Raw genomic sequence first — 16,301 nt, 5'->3', positions numbered from 1 at the left:
AGATTGAAGGTGGGAGGAGAAGGGGACGACAGAGGATAAGGTGGTTGGATGGCATCAGCGACTCAATGGACAAAAGCTTGAGTAAGCTCTGTGAGCTGGTGACGGACAGGGAAGCCTGGCGTTCTGCGGTCCATGAGGTTGCAAAGAGTCAGACATGACTGAACAACTGAATTGAACTGACTATCCTATTACATCTTTCAGTTCTCCCACCCCTAAACTGTCAATCTCTGTGTCCAACATATCTACAGGATGAGTAGTGTAGCCATGCAGTCAGTTCCCTAGTCTGAAATTCTGAAAATTATCCAGGGCTAATTCATTTCACTCATCTTACTGCCAACTCTCAAGGCCTACCTCACTTCCTTTTGATTTCCTTTGTGTGTTAGTCGCTCAGTAGTGTCTGACTCTAAGTGACCCCATGGACTGTGGCCCACCAGGCTTCTCTGCGCATGGGATTCTCCAGGCAAGAGCACTGGAGTGGATTGCCATGCCCTCCTCCAGGGGATCTTCCCTACCCAGGGATCAAACCCAGGTCTCCTGCATTGTAGGTGGATGCTTTACCATCTGATTCCCTTTACTGTTACTTAAATCCATTCTGCCTGGGTTGGGAAGATCCCCTGGAGGAGTGAAAAGCTACCCACTCTGGTATTCTGGCCTAGAGAATTCCATGGGGGTCACAAAGAGTTGGACACAACTGAGTGACTTCCATTTTCACCAGGGCTTGCTATCTTTTTTTTGCTAAAACTTCTACAGTTGCCTCTAAATTGGTCTCCTTGTTCCCCAAAATGACATTTCCACACTGGAAGTATTTACCAAAGAGCTCTCTGTGTAAAAATCTTTGCCCCCCACCCCAACTCCCACAAGGTCCCCACAACTACCTTCACAAGGTCTTTCATGACCTGGCACCAGGACGGCTCTCTAGACTCAAAAATTACTACTTGACTAAGTGACTCCTTCCTTCCAGGTATGCAGTACTACTTTAAATCCTAGGTTAAGCCATTCTCATTCACTATTCCCATCATATTATGTAGATTTTTCACCCTAGGACGCCCATCCCTTCCCTCTTTGCAAAGTTATATCATCTACTCATATCCACAAAGAAGCTAAAAAGTCATCTCTAACCAGAACCACTCCCCACCTCCCCACAAACCAGACAGTCAATAGTCATGGCTTTCCCTCAAGAGTTCTCACAGTTGTCTCACCTATGAATTTTCATTGCACCTTTTCTTGAATTTGAAACAGCATGCATATATTATAGTTTTTGTTGACTTACTCCTTTGTTTCTAATAACCAGACTGTGAGCGACTTGAGTTCAGAAACTATATCTTAGTAATTATATTCTCAGTGGCTTTCACTGTGTCTGGCAACAGTGTCTTGAATACTAGAACTAAAATCACAAGTACAGCTTGCTTTGAGCATGATGCTCACAGCGATGTTCAGGTTATAAACTCTCCAGGGGTCTTTAGTTTCTCTGGGGTTGGAACAGTACCAAAGCTGCTGGTCCTCTCCCCACGTCTCCGTGGCCTCACCACTATAATGTACTAATGGCCCTACTTCCAACTGCCTGTGGCTTTGCCCTGGTGGCAGGAGTCCCCCTCCCCCACCAATGATCACAGAGGTGGGCAAAAGGTGCCAGAGGATGAACCCCTCCCACCCCAATGCAGCAGCCCTCAATCAATGACTTATAAGACTTGGTATACAAATAATCTAATTCCCTCACTCCTTATATAGGACACCTCAGGGGTGGCAGTTTTACACTGACTCCCAGGCTCCCCAATAAGATTAAGTTTCATTCACCCACAGTGTTGACTGGCTGGATAATGTATCTTTTATTGGATGACTTTCTATACCTGACTCGCTTCCCTACCCTCCAAATTTTGTTTACAGGAATCATCTGTAAATAAATTATGTACTAGAACCCTATTGTCAGAATCTGTCTCTGGGGGAACTAAGTAAGACAGTATCTGATACTAATTATTTTTTAAGTTTAAAAACCATTATATAACTCTATGAAGTAGAAATTGATATTGTCCTTATTATACATATGAGGAAACTGAGGAACAGACAGGTTAAACTTCCATTAAGTGCAGAGCATGTCTTTGAAGGGATAGTCTATCTTAAGGGGTTGCCTGGGATCTTTCCCCACGTGTCTTTGAAGGGATCGTCTACCTTAAGGGGTTGCCTGGGATCTTTCCCCACCTGCTCAGTTCTTTTGCTGGTCCCTTGAGCATGGCTCAGATTTAAAGAACCCACCTGCAATGCAGGAGACCTAGGTTCCATCCTTGGGTGGGGACGATGCCCTGGAGAAGAGAATGGTAACCCACTCCAGTATTCTTGCCTGGAGAGTTCGATGGACAGAGGAGCCTGGTGGGCTACAGTTGCAAAGAGTTAGATATGGCTGAGTGACTAACACTTGAGCATGTTTAATTAAAAAGTTCACACATAAAAAAAAAAAAAAAATTCACACATCAGTTGCTGATGTTGCCCTCTGCCCAAAAGGGTGACCCATGGAGATGTTATAGCCAGCACCTAAAATGGCTGAGCAAGCAACGCATTAGAGTTGAAAGCTAAATTCTCTCCTTAAGAGAGCAATAGGGCCAAATGTAGGCATCACCCAAGAGAGTAGGCAGGAACAATGTTGCCATCACAGTGATCATCCAGGATCTGAGGGATTAATACATAATGACTAGAGAGCAGTCCAATGTAACACTCAAGGCAGAATATATTTCTATAAATTGCTTAATGAAAACCGGTCAAAGTAGAAAGGCATGTAAGAGAGAGAAATGCATCTACATGAAAGATGGGAAGGAGAACACATTAAAATGTTCAACTCCCTAAGCAAGCAAAGCTACACCAAGAATTCAAAAAAATAAGCAAAGATTAAAATAAGATAATGTGCAATGCTTGTGCAAATTTAGTAATATAGGCAATTGGCATAATGTCAGTGGGAGTATAAATTTGTAGAACATGTTTGAAAATTAATTCAGGCTTTTATAATAGAAGTCTTAATATAGACCCTATAATTTTTTTTTGCAGTAGTTTTTAAAATAGTCCCTAACCTTTAATCCAGTATCTTTCTTTCCTTACAGATTTACCTTAAGAATACATATAAAACACCCACATATATATACAATAAAAATATATCCTGAAAATCACCACAGTATTATTTATAATGGCCAATTAAGAAGAAATCACCTAAATGCCAACCAAAAAAAAAGAAAAAAAACTACTAATCAACCATATGTTACAATACATAGGGTAAACATTAAAATATGAGGTTTTGAAAACTAGGACTGACATGAAAAATTATAAAAATTAAAAAGATGAAGGTTTTATGGTTTTATATATGGCATGAACTTGCTTTTTAATGCTAGTAAACCTAGAAAAAAGACAGGAGGAAAATAGTGAGTGATTCATAAGTATTATAATTGGTAATGGGATTATGAGTTATATATTTTTGTTATTTACATGTTCGAAATTTCCAAACTTTCTGTAATATACACACACAATTTTTATGTTTATGAGAAGTTATTTAAAAATATTGATTGGCTGTGCCTCGGAAGTGAATCTATGGGTGGTTATTCCTGCCTAATGAGATCCCAAGCATTGAATCAAGAATAAATCTTAGCAAGTGAAACAAAAATACAAATTTATATGGTGCTCCTTTTGTCTAGTTAATCCTTCAGATCTGGGTGGTTCATGCCCCTTTCCTCTTCTATGTTTCCAGTCAAAACATTCACCACTGGAAAGTCCTGTGGCTATTAGGCATGTGCTAATTCTAAGTGTTCATGCACCCCTCTAAAGGCCTTTATTTCTGCAATTTCAATTAGGGTGGCGACTGTCAAGAGTAAGAAGCAGCAAAGCCAAGCCTATACAGCTGGTAATGAACTGCTTCCCTGCATTGAGAAAGATGAGGTTCACTAAGAGTCCTGGATGCTCCTTGTCATCTCCAAGAGTTGCAGCGGAATAACTGTTTAAAAAAAAAATGTATGTATATACTATCCAAGACAACCCTGTTGCGATTTGGCTCTGTGTTGACTTCCCACACCATCATTTCTTAACAGTTTTGCCTAAAATTCTCTAAATTAATGAACAGTGTTTATTTTGGAAGATCAAACTGACTCAGCAGGACTTTGTCAGCGACAAGGAAGAGTAAAGATTTTGAAGGGAAAACAACTAAACCAAATGCATTTTTAATTACCTTTAAATTACATTAATAACAACATTCTCAGTGGGACAAAGAAATCAAATCCTACTTACTATGAGATTTCTCATTAGCTTGGGAAAAGGCTTCCTTTCTTTATTTGTTTGATTTTGTTTCAGAACTGGACTGGAGATATGTGCAATTCTAATAATTTATATCCCTGGCTAAACACATAGGGATAGATAGTTTCATTTTCCTGTTTACTACTGTGGCTTTGCATCGTTGCTATTATTTGCTATGTAAAATTAAGAAAAATCACCCTTCTTTCCCCAACCCTGACTCAGAGTCTAGAAACCAAGACTCTCAGCTCTAAGTGAACAAAGAATCACTTAGTTTAGAGAAAAGTTAATTGACATTGCCTAATTCATGTATTTGCAACTAGAATCATGGATGTTATCCAACTCCTTCAAACTTCTCTGGAATAATTCCAATAGTTGACAGCAGGGAAATTCTCCAATCAGTAGAGATATAGCTCTGCCTAGTCCCACCTGTATCATAGGTAGTCACAAAATTTTTCAATCAAGATTTGCATCAATTTAAAATTTGAGTTTGGTCTCAACATTCACTCTAATATTTTCTAATAACCTATGGTGGAAATAACTTGAAAAAAATACATATGTAACTGAATTACTTTGTTGCACACCTGAAATTAACATGATATTGTAAATCAAATATACTTCAATTAAAAAACAGTAACTTTTATTTGGTGCTTTTTGTGTGCATGGCGTATGTTTAGGTATATGGAAAATTCTTAAAGAGATGGGAGTACCAAACCACCATACCTGTCTCCTGAGAAACCTGTATGCATGTCAAGAAGCAACAGTTAGAACTTGGACATGGGACAACGGACTGGATCAAAATTGGGAAAGCAGTACATCAAGGCTGTATACTGTTACCTTGCTTATTTAACTTCTATAGAGTACATCATGGGAAATGCCTACTTAGAATCACAAGCTGGAATCAAGATTGCTGAGAGAAATATCAACAACCTCTGATATGCAGACGACACCATTCTAATGGCAGAAAGCAAAGAGGAACTAAAGAGCCACCTGATGAGAGTGAAAGAGGCGAGCGAAAAAATTGGCTTAAAACTCAACATTCAAAAACTAAGATCATGGCATCTAGCCCCATGACTTCATGGCAAATAGATGGGGAAAAAGTGGAAACTGACAGATTTTATTTTCTTGGGCTTCAAAATCACTGTGGATGGTGACTGCAGCCATGAAATTAAAAGACACTTGCTCCTGGGAAGAAAAACTATGCAAACCGAAACAGTATATTAAAAAAGCAAAGACATCACTTTGCCAACAAAGGTCCATATAGTCAAAGCTGTTTCTTTTTTTTTTTTAAAGCTGTTTCTTTTTTTCAGCAGTCATGTACAGATGTGAGAGCTGGACCATAAAGAAGGCTACGCACCAAAGAACTGATGCTTTCAAGTTGTGTTTCTGGAGAAGACTACTGAAAGTCCCTTGGACAGCAAGGAAATCAAACCAGTCAATCCTAAAGGAAATTGGTCCTGAATATTCATTGGAAGGGCTGATGCTGAAGCTTCAATACTTTGGCCACCTGATGCAAAGAGCTGACTCACTGGAAAATACTCTGATGCTTGGAAAGATTGAGACCAGGAGGAGAAGCGGGAGACAGAGGGTGAGATCGTTGGATGGCATCACTGACTCACTGAACATGAATTTGAACAAACTGGAGGAGATGATGAAGGACAGAGAAGGCTGGCATGCTTCAGTCAATATGGTCATGGAACAGCAAGGAGTCAGACATGACTTAGTAACTGAGCAATAACAATATCAAGACATGTAAGAACCAGACAACCTCTAGAAGCTTAGAGGAAAGGGGATCCATATGTCAACAGGAAGATGAAAAGTACAAAGTGCCAAGAGAAGAATGCATCAAAGATACACATGGTTGAAAATGAAAATGTTAGTCACTCAGTCATGTCTCACTCTTTGTGACCCCATGGACTATAGCCTACCAGGCTCCTCTGTCCATGGACTCCTCCAGGCAAGAATACTGGAGTGGGTTGCCATTTCCTTCTCCAGGGGGTCTTTCCAGCCCAGGGGTTGAACTCGGGTCTCCTGCACTGCAGGCAGATTCTTTACTCTCTGAGCCACCAGGGGAGCTCAGGGTTAGTGGTTAGAAAAATTACATCCCTGAGCTGGTGGAGAGTGGAGGGCACATAGCCTGGGTACTTACACTGAGACTTGAAATAGATCATTTACTGTTCTTGACATAACTTCGGGGTTCTAATGGCATCCAGATCTTCCTCCCCTTCCTTGGAAAAACCCATGAAATCAGAGAAAGATGAACAGCCATAGAATTAGGAAAGTAAAGTTACTGCTAAACCTGGCCAAGTTTGGAGAAATCCTACCTAAGTTTCCCATAAATGGGACATGGGTCTATGTGATAGAAAGGTCAACCTATATTTAGACATCTGATCTAGAATAAGAAGGAAAGCCAGGCTCCACGATTTTTTACTGAGCCACATTATTTGTTAACTTCAAGAAGTAAAATTAGATTAAACAAATTATTAAATAATAGTAGTATTACAATAAGAAATCAGAAACACTTTCCAAAAAGAATTACTGAGTGAAAGAGCAAATAAAAATGTCAATTAGAGACTAATTAGAAAATAATGAAAATGCAAATACTACTATCAAAAGATGTGATATAACACAGCTTAACTAAGCAAATGTTTAAACTCAAAATGTTTTAATAATTGGCTGCAGCTCTGTGACAAGCCACGGAATCGGGGTTCTGTTCCGCAGGATGGGGTTTGTGAAAGTTGTCAAGAACAAGGCCTACTTCAAGAGATACCAAGTGAAATTCAGAAGAAGGGGAGAGGGCAAAACTGACTACTATGCTCGGAAACGATTGGTTATCCAAGACAAAAATAAGTACAACACACCTAAATACAGAATGATTGTTCGTGTAACGAACAGAGATATCATTTGTCAGATTGCTTATGCCCGTATAGAAGGAGATATGATAGTTTGTGCAGCTTATGCTCACGAACTCCCAAAATATGGTGTGAAGGTTGGCCTGACAAATTATGCTGCAGCATATTGTACTGGCCTGCTGCTGGCCCGCAGGCTTCTTAATAGGTTTGGTATGGACAAAATTTATGAAGGCCAAGTCGAAGTGACTGGAGATGAATACAATGTGGAAAGTATTGATGGTCAACCTGGTGCCTTCACCTGTTACTTGGATGCAGGACTTGCCAGAACTACTACCGGGAATAAAGTTTTTGGGGCCCTAAAGGGAGCTGTCGATGGAGACTTGTCTATCCCTCACAGTACCAAACAGTTCCCTGGTTGTGATTCAGAAAGCAAAGAATTCAGTGCCGAGGTGCACCGAAAGCACATCATGGGACAGAACTTGCAGACTACATGCGTTACCTGATTGAAGAAGATGAAGATGCTTACAAGAAACAATTCTCTCAGTGCATAAAGAACAACGTAACTCCAGACATGATGGAGGAGATGTATAAGAAAGCTCATGCTGCGATATGAGAGAATCCAGTGTATAAGAAGAAGCCTAAGAAAGAAGTTAAAAAGAAGAGGTGGAACCGTCCCAAAATGTCACTTGCCCAGAAGAAAGATCCGGTAGCTCAGAAGAAGGCAAGCTTCCTTAGAGCTCAGGAACGAGCTGCCAAGAGTTAAACCAAACCACAATTTTCTATCAAGATTTTTCAGGTAAGACAATAATAAACTTATTGAACAAGCAAAAAAAAAATGTTTTAATAACTGAAGTGAAAGTAAAAATATATATATTAAATCTAATAAGGTAGCAAAATAACCACAATACTTACAAAAGCAGGAAGAAGAAAATAATAAAAATTAAAGACAAAAGAAAGACTTGGAGAAGAGAAAAAAGAAAAAGATGAAAATTGTTCAATAAATTCAGGAGTTGCTTCTTAGGGAAACATTAATGTGAGCTTTAATCTATGAATCTGATGATTTTATTATTAGAAAAATAAAATTAGAGAAGGAAAAAATACATAGTGTTTAAACAATATATAAAGCCCTCTATTCAATTTGACAGAAGAATATTTGAAAGCCTAGGACAAATACATTTCTAAAAAATTAAATATAATCAAAATATAATAAAGAAAAATCTTAAAACCTCATCAGAAATGTGGGACAAGATTATTAAAAGTTAACAAACTACTAGTCCTTTTTCCCTATCTCCCTCTCTCCCTTAAAAGGTTATGGTTTAAGGATAATTTGCAAATTATTTAAAAATATGCTATTTTCATTCCAAGTAATTTTATAATTGAAATTGTCAGTTATCAAGAAAAACGGAAGAAAGAATAAATAAGCCTAGTATTTCAGGACTTTGTTTTTCCAATACTTCATTGTGTAACTCTGATCAAATCACTTCACTTCTCTGATTCTCACTTTCTCCCTCTGTAATATAAGTGTCAGTGCATGTACATGTTGAAAGACTGAATTGTAACACAAGTCAGCCAAGTCTACATCAGTTCTGGAAATACTGAATTTTAGAGTTAGGAAGCTCTAGAATGCTTTAAAAACATTCTCAATTTACTGTCAGTCCTTTCTGTAATCTACTGCAAACTCTGCACTATCTCTGATGTTATCCCCAAGTCAATTTCTATCCTCTTAAAACCCCAGTCTCAGCTATCTCATATCAACACTTTCCCCTCCTTCGGGGAAATAGGTAGGTTCAACAACCGTAAGTGATAACAGCAGGTGAGTCTAGTTTAAATACAAACCAGAAATTCAATGTTCTGCTTGGGCCCCAAAGTAACTCTAATTAACAGAGTGCACAGTGTTCTGCTATGACGTGCTGGGGAAGGGGCTGAACCTAACAGAGGGATGTGCCAAGTGACCAACTTGCTATAATAGAAAAGAATCAGCCTCCAGACACTATGAAGGTCATATAGACCCCAAATGCTACTTCTCTGTGCCCTATTTCCAAGCCAGCAGACAAAGATTGAAAAGAAATGGTAATAACCATTTCTGTAAGGTGTATGGGGAAACAGTTACTGAGATGACTTTCTGTAGGTGTACATTCACTGAAACAATTCCATAGAGCAATTGTTCACACCATTTTGAGTGAAAGTGTACAATATTTCCTCATTATTTCCCAGCAGTGAAACTGCCAGGTCAAAGGATTTTATCCTGGTATTACACACAACAGTAACACATCAGAAGGAACCTAGTATCCAATGATGATGGTGTTGGTATAAGCATTGCTTGATATATCCATTAAATAAATATCATAGAATATTAAAATAATGAGGTAAATTGATTTTTTGTGACATGGAAATGTGATTAGTATATACTGATCTGAGAAAAAACAAAGGTAATAGATCAAATGTATTATGATTAAACTCTATTTGTGTCTACACCCATAGAAATAAAGAAGAATATATATGCACATAATAAAAGTATTTATCTGAGGGTGCTGGGATTACAGTGGATTGCACATGTTTTCAATTTTCTAATATTTAAAAAGTAAATGTTACTCTGATAATCTGAATAGTGATAAAGGTATACCCATTTGCTAAAAATTAAAATAATGGTATTATGAATAAAGTCAAAAAAGATTATGCTACATATATACACACTACCCACACTGTAAGGACAGTTCTGCTTCCAAATCTCCCAGCAAAGCTGAACTAGACACTGATCATTATTGTTCCCCTGAAAGCTTGAATGTACCCATCATTTGACTCTCAGCATATGTTGCTTTGAGTTCTTATTGAACCACTTTCTCTAGCTGTAGGTCTCCCTTTCGTGGTCAGAAACCCATGATTTATATGCATGTACTTATATGTCTCTCTATGTATTTGTACCTCTACCCTCCCGCCTCCACATCCAGCATGGCAGTTTACATACACACACACACACACACAGTCACATACAGAGTCACATTCAAATATTTGCATTCTCCCCAGTATTGTCAGCTAAACAGTTCCATGGGCTATGATCTGTGGTCATATGCCAGGGCCCCGTGTCCTAACTTCCCAATAGTCTTAGAAATGTCTAATAGACAGGATAAGTATTTTTAACCACTAAGGTGTACTAAGACATTTCACAGTCACACAATTATGGAGAATTTAGCTGTTAAATCTGAAGCTAACGTAACATATCTATCAATACTGAGGGCTTCTAGGAGCCCTTAGCATGGATCCTCTTTTATTTCAATGACCAATTTTGCCCCTTCTCTGGGCTGGTGTGGATAACATGGAAAGCATCCCTGCTTCAGCAGTGTGGGTGAGGGTCCCCTCCAAGGCCCAGCCACAGCACACCCTGAACACGGGAGGGAACTCACAACACAACTGCTCCCTTTGTGGTAGTGGAAGCCATCCTAGATAGACAGGCTGCATGCGCTGCTTCCCTAGTCAGCTCCCAGGTGGTTCACTGGTGACCTCAAGAACCATCTCAGCATCTAGGAGCGCCTCTAAAGACTGCTCCGGGGACCTTCAGGCTCTATCACCCAACCCTGTCTTGCCATCTTTCAACATTTCATTCTTTTGTTTTTTAATCTTCATGGTACTTGTGGCTTCCCTGACTTTCTTGCTCCTTCAGATGCTTTGAAAGAAAAGTCTATCCATCTCCTGGAGTCAGCTTTTCCTTGAGAGCACACCACAGCCACCAAGCCTCAGTAGTTTGCCCTTACCACCCTTCCTTCCCTGGGGGTAGGATCCTAGCCTCCTTGGTGTTTGGGAGGAAGGCTCTGACACAGCCTTTTGAAAATTTGCAGAACCACATGGTTTTTGAGGATTGCATTCAATTTTATACTGGCTGCCTTGCTACCTGGCTTGCCCTCAATTCATAGATCTCATGCTGAGGACTCTCACTGATTTCACTGGGGTGAAAAGAATGCATTTCCTTTTGTCAGAAGTCACTATCTTTTCCTTACAAAGTGGCTATAGGTATAAAGTAGGGGAATGCATGATGGGGAAAAAATGATGAGAAGAGAAAGAGAGAGACAATATTCTCAGGAATAGAAAATTAGATAGAGAAGTGCCGACTCACATGCACACAGTTAGAGAGAGGGATCCGTTACCCCCAGACAAGAGCATCATACACACTCTGAAATCCACACATACATTCCCCACTTCACCTCTGCCAAGCAGCACACAGATGTGCCTTTTCTAGTTACTGTATAGGCAGTACTGTACAAGGAGGGGAGCATGCTTATCTATCCCAGTTAACATCTTCCTTTCTTTATCCCACTTCCTTCCTGAGATGTTTATGCATTCTCATAATGTTCCATTTTCAAAATTAATACAGCCCCAAGCTGGTTTCCCCATCTCTCTTACTTATTACATCCAGTGGCTATTTCTTTCCCTCTAATCCATGAAATTCTGTCCCCTTCCCTTGACATCTCTGCATATACACACTCCCCCACACAGAGACCCAAAAATATCTATCGGCACAATATATCTGCAGGTATTGCTGTGATGCAGTTGCTGATTTGTGGGGAAAGTTAAGTGTCCAGAGCTTGGCACAGTGGGAAGGAATTCATGCTTATATCACAGCAGGGAAAATGACTTTAAAAGTTCTCTAGCAATTTCTACTCACTCCCATCTACTTAGTGGGGATTTTTTTCTTTCTTTTTTTTTTTTTTAGCCATACCATTTCACTTTAGCAAAGCAAAACAACTTTTCTAAATTGGTTATGCTAAATAATTCTGTTCTCTGTAGCCCCTACTTCCAAGTTTAAATCTGATTTTGCTCCCCATTTGAAAAAGGCCTCCAATATGGTAGAAATGGAGGAACAGAGTTGAAAACTGGGGTCTTGACATGAGGAGCTTTATTTTCTACCAGTGCGTCATTTGAGATAAGCTACTTCACAACTCTGTGCCTTAGACTTTTTATATACAAAATGCAGCTGATGACAATATTGAGTAAAGGGTCTGTGTGAGGCATAAATGAGATGATGCAGGAAAGGTGATTGTCAGTTACCTGGCAGAGGGTAAACCCTCTTTAGTGTTCCCCGTAGAGAACCACACACGAGTTTATACCCCATCTTCACCACTCAGTGTAAGAAGTATGCAGTATGTAGATAAATTATTATGAATAACATCAGCTAATACAAGTGTCTCCCCACAGAAGGTAAACAAAGCTCAAGTCACCTGTATTTACACTGCACAATTTTAACCTGTTAAACGACTATTGTCTACTGCACATGTATACACACACAATGACAGTGTGACTGGAGCAATACTGCTCCAGCTATGGTCATTTGTGAGTCACTACCAGGTTCCACCTGATCTCTGGACCACAACACATGCTACTATTTACTTTGCTTTTTTTTTTTTTCTTTAAATCAACTGAACTATTTTTCTTAGGCCTGCTCTAAGATAATAACAAGAAAATTATAGATCTCATGGGATGTTAATCATTGCTTAGCATTCATAAAATAAGTGCTGGAAACAAACAGTTTAAATGTGTTTATCCACGTTCCAACTATGATGATAGTTTCTGCATTTGGAAGAGGACTCATAAGACTTGAATTATTGCCCCCAAATATCATCCAATATATTATTATTGTCTGCCATTTTAGAGTCATTTAAACTCTCTAAGTTCCATTTGTCTTGTTTGGTACAGTTCACAGATGTTTTGTAAAGGTCAAGGGAGAAAATGTACATGAAAGCGTTTTGTAAGCTGTAAAGATCTGTGCCAGTGGACGGTGCTAATTTTCAGGAGATGCCCAAGAACTCTTCGTTGCTGTAGATTTAACTTCAACAACTGAACAGCTGGCTTTTCCAAAGAAAGAGTTTCCTTCGCCCACCAGATCCCCAGATGACGCATCCCTAAGGACTCCATGGGGGAGAGTGGCCCAGCCAGTGGCACACTGGGATGCCCTGGGGCCTTGGCACAGAGTCCAGAAATGAGAACAAAACTGGCAAATGTCTTTTTTCCTTCTCTTGACATTTTTTTTTCCTTTCAGTCACACAGCCTCAGCCCTATTCAATCAATAGATGAGCTTCATGCCATAGTATCAGAGAAGCAGGATCCTAAATTCAGTATCGGGCAGTACAGTCCCCAAGACCTGACCCCACTTGCACTCTCAGCGTTACAGAACGTTGCATTTCTGTGCCAGTCTGAGAAATTCTCTGGCTTCGTATCTTTCTTTAGGCCAATGGACTTCAATCCTGGCTGCACATTAGAATTCTATGAGGAATTTTTTTTTTTTTTAATACCAGTCTGAGCCTCATCCCAGAGCAGTTTAAGTAGAATCACTGGTGGAGGTAGACATCAGTTTACATCAAAAGCTCCTCAGATACGAAGCCTTCTTGGGAATCACCACTTATAGCTAACCATGGCCAGACTGTAAGATGGTCCCTACTGAACCTGGAGAGAAGTAGGAATAAAATTCACCTATGGGGTCGCACAGAGTCGGACACGACTGAAGCGACTTAGTAGCAGCAGCATGTACAAATTCTCTCAGTCCCAATAATTAAACAGGAAACTAAAGAAAATCAAGCAAAATACAATAGCAACCACTGACAGTCAGCCAGGACAATTTTTCTCCTTAGATGATCTTTTTACTTCTTGCACAGATCTTGTTATAGATTCCAGTCCTCACCTTGACCCACAAGAATCAGAATCTCTGAGTTGAATTTGCATTTCAACAGGCTCCCCAGAGCATGGAAGTCCACAAAAGCTTAGGACCACTGCTCTCCATGTGATTACATTAATTAAAGAGCTACTGCATACTTTTTTTTTGGGGGGGGGGGCAATGTAATTCTTTTTCTTTTTTTTTTTTTGTGGCAGGGGGTGCAGCGTGGGGGAGGGGTCTCTGCTCTGGTTGTACAAGAAGAACCGAACTATATGAGCTTTAAAAATACATACCTGGGTTCCAGCCAGGCATGCAGGTATAGGACCTGCATTGCTGAATTTTTTCTAAAGCTTTATATAGGATTTTGGTAGACTGCGAACCTCTGTTACAAAGGCGATGCTACTTAAAAAAAAGAAAAAGAAAGGAAAAAAATATGCAGGAGCTGTATTTCAAAAGTATCTTTCCTTCGGTCAGGTGTCATTACCAAAACTAATTCCTCTATGCCAATTCTCTTTAGAATGAAAAAAAGAAAGTCTCCTTCCTGTCAATTTGCCTTCTGCACAGAAGGGAACACAGATTTACAAAGTATTTAAAGCAGTGGGCACTCTGACCGTTCATTATTCAACACAGGAACCAAAGGCTCCCCAGGCATTATTAAACAAATTGATGAACACTGTGGCTGGATTTAGACTGAAGAAAAATGCTGCTGGAACTGAAATACAATGATTCTTCATCTAAACGTCTTGTGAGTAAAGACTCAAGAACTGATTTCATGAAGTTTCCTGTAGCTGGTGACAGTATTTACATCTCAAAAGCCCACTTCTGCCTTCTCTGTGATGTCAGACACTGGAGATTTGGAAAATGAGCACAGGGTGAAATGCAACTTAATTCTCTCCATCAAGGAGAGACAGGTTTCAGAGCTCACCCTGTTGGATGGTGTGCGTGGTGAGGCAGTCATTATGGCCTGAACAAATGGAAACCAAAGCCGATTACTACTTCCACTGCCTGGTTTGCTTTTGGACTTTGAGGCATGGGAGATGGAGTGCCAGTCTGGCCTGAGTTCACGACTTAACACAGAAGGATAATTTTTCCTGTAAATCCTGAAGGCAGGGTGAAGCCCCCAGAGCAAGCCACACTATTACCACTCAGCAGGGTGACTCCTGGAAGTGGGCATTTGAGGGACAGAAGCCTAAGAAACGTCCTTGTGGTAAACGCACATTCTCACAGGTGACAAAAGGGAAAAATAAGAGTCAGCTGTCACTCAAAGAGAAAAGGAAATACAGGTTGAGCCCCTGCGCTCACCAAACTAAACCAACCCCCACACACAGCCAATCAAGAGGAAGACAGCCATGATTTTCCACCTCTCCCAGATCTGTGATTGGCTTCTAAACACTGTCATCAATCATCCTAATAAGCACTTAAACAGTAAATCAAGGGCTATTAAAAACACTTCTGACATTGAGCTCGCTTCCTCCAGCAAATCATAAATGCCCAGAATTTACAACATTTGCTGAGGGTGGAGAGAAGTTGCTGGGTTTTAAAAACAAATTTATTAGCTTGTTTCTTGTACTGGGTTTTCCGCTTCTCTTCCCCCTGAGATAGTGATAAACTAAAATTGTTGAATGTCGTAACGGACTGCTAAATTCGTGGTTAGGGTTCATATCATTATCTGAGCTATTCTGGATTTCAGTGGGGTGATTTATAAGTGTGCTCTGGCAACAAGCCAAAAAACATGTTCTCCTTTACTAAAGGGGCCCAGGACTGTTTGATCAACATCTATATTCAAAATTCAACGTAGTGAAATAAGGTTGCAGGTCATTCCCTTCACAGTCAAAATCCTGGGGGCCAAAGCCAAATCTAACTGGGAAATAGACTGAGTTAGATGGTAGCCACACACTGTCACTAAGTGAGGCAAACCTGGATAAGTCATTTATCCCCTCCAGACTCCAATTTGCTCAACAGTAACAGGCATGATTCATCTAGGTAACTCTGAAGATCCCTTTCCAAAGCATATGATCATTCAATCAGCTCATTAGACAGCAAAGTATTAATCAGCTACTTCAGGGCTTATATGAATGGCTAATGTGAGACTCCCCAATGTCCCTCCCTCCAAATTATGTGCCCTGGAAGTGTCCCCCACTTTGCCCTGGCAAATCTGATTCCTTATCCTTCACTTTCTTTCTCCCCTCAACACATGCTCAACACTGAGTTTTGATTTAAACTCTCTTGGCTCCCTGCTTAGTTTCAGGTTAGCAGCACTTCCAGCTGGCGGGGCTGGGATGCACCCATTTTTAAGTCTACCGATTAACAAAAATGGAACTGTGATGGGGGCAACGTGGCAGCTGCTTGAAGAGTGTCACCTTTTAGTTTAGCAGGAGCATAGTGGTTGCTTATCAGCAGCACAAACTCTGCGTTTGATAATTCCCCTTGATGTCTCAAACACACCTCAAAATCAGCTTTTCTAAAATTGAGCTTGTGATATTCTTCCCCAAAATGGGTCCTGTTTCAGAGATTCCTCTCTGGGTGAAGAGTACCATCATCTACCCTGC

General features: G+C 40.1%; 1 protein-coding gene and 1 pseudogene across 5 annotated transcripts in view; one reads left to right on the top strand and one right to left on the bottom strand.

The window, feature by feature from the left end:
* Positions 1 to 16,301, bottom strand: part of SORCS1 (sortilin related VPS10 domain containing receptor 1) — a 570,351-nt gene that overhangs the window by 291,573 nt on the left and 262,477 nt on the right. The gene's annotated exons all lie outside the window — the stretch shown is intronic.
* Positions 6,952 to 7,948, top strand: LOC122446416 (annotated as a pseudogene). Its single transcript, XR_006270867.1, has one exon. The product of XR_006270867.1 is annotated as a 60S ribosomal protein L5-like (transcript).

This window comes from Cervus canadensis, chromosome 8 (assembly GCF_019320065.1).
Source record: "Cervus canadensis isolate Bull #8, Minnesota chromosome 8, ASM1932006v1, whole genome shotgun sequence".
Lineage (NCBI taxonomy): Eukaryota > Metazoa > Chordata > Mammalia > Artiodactyla > Cervidae > Cervus > Cervus canadensis.
This window is presented reverse-complemented; position numbering and strand designations above follow the sequence as displayed.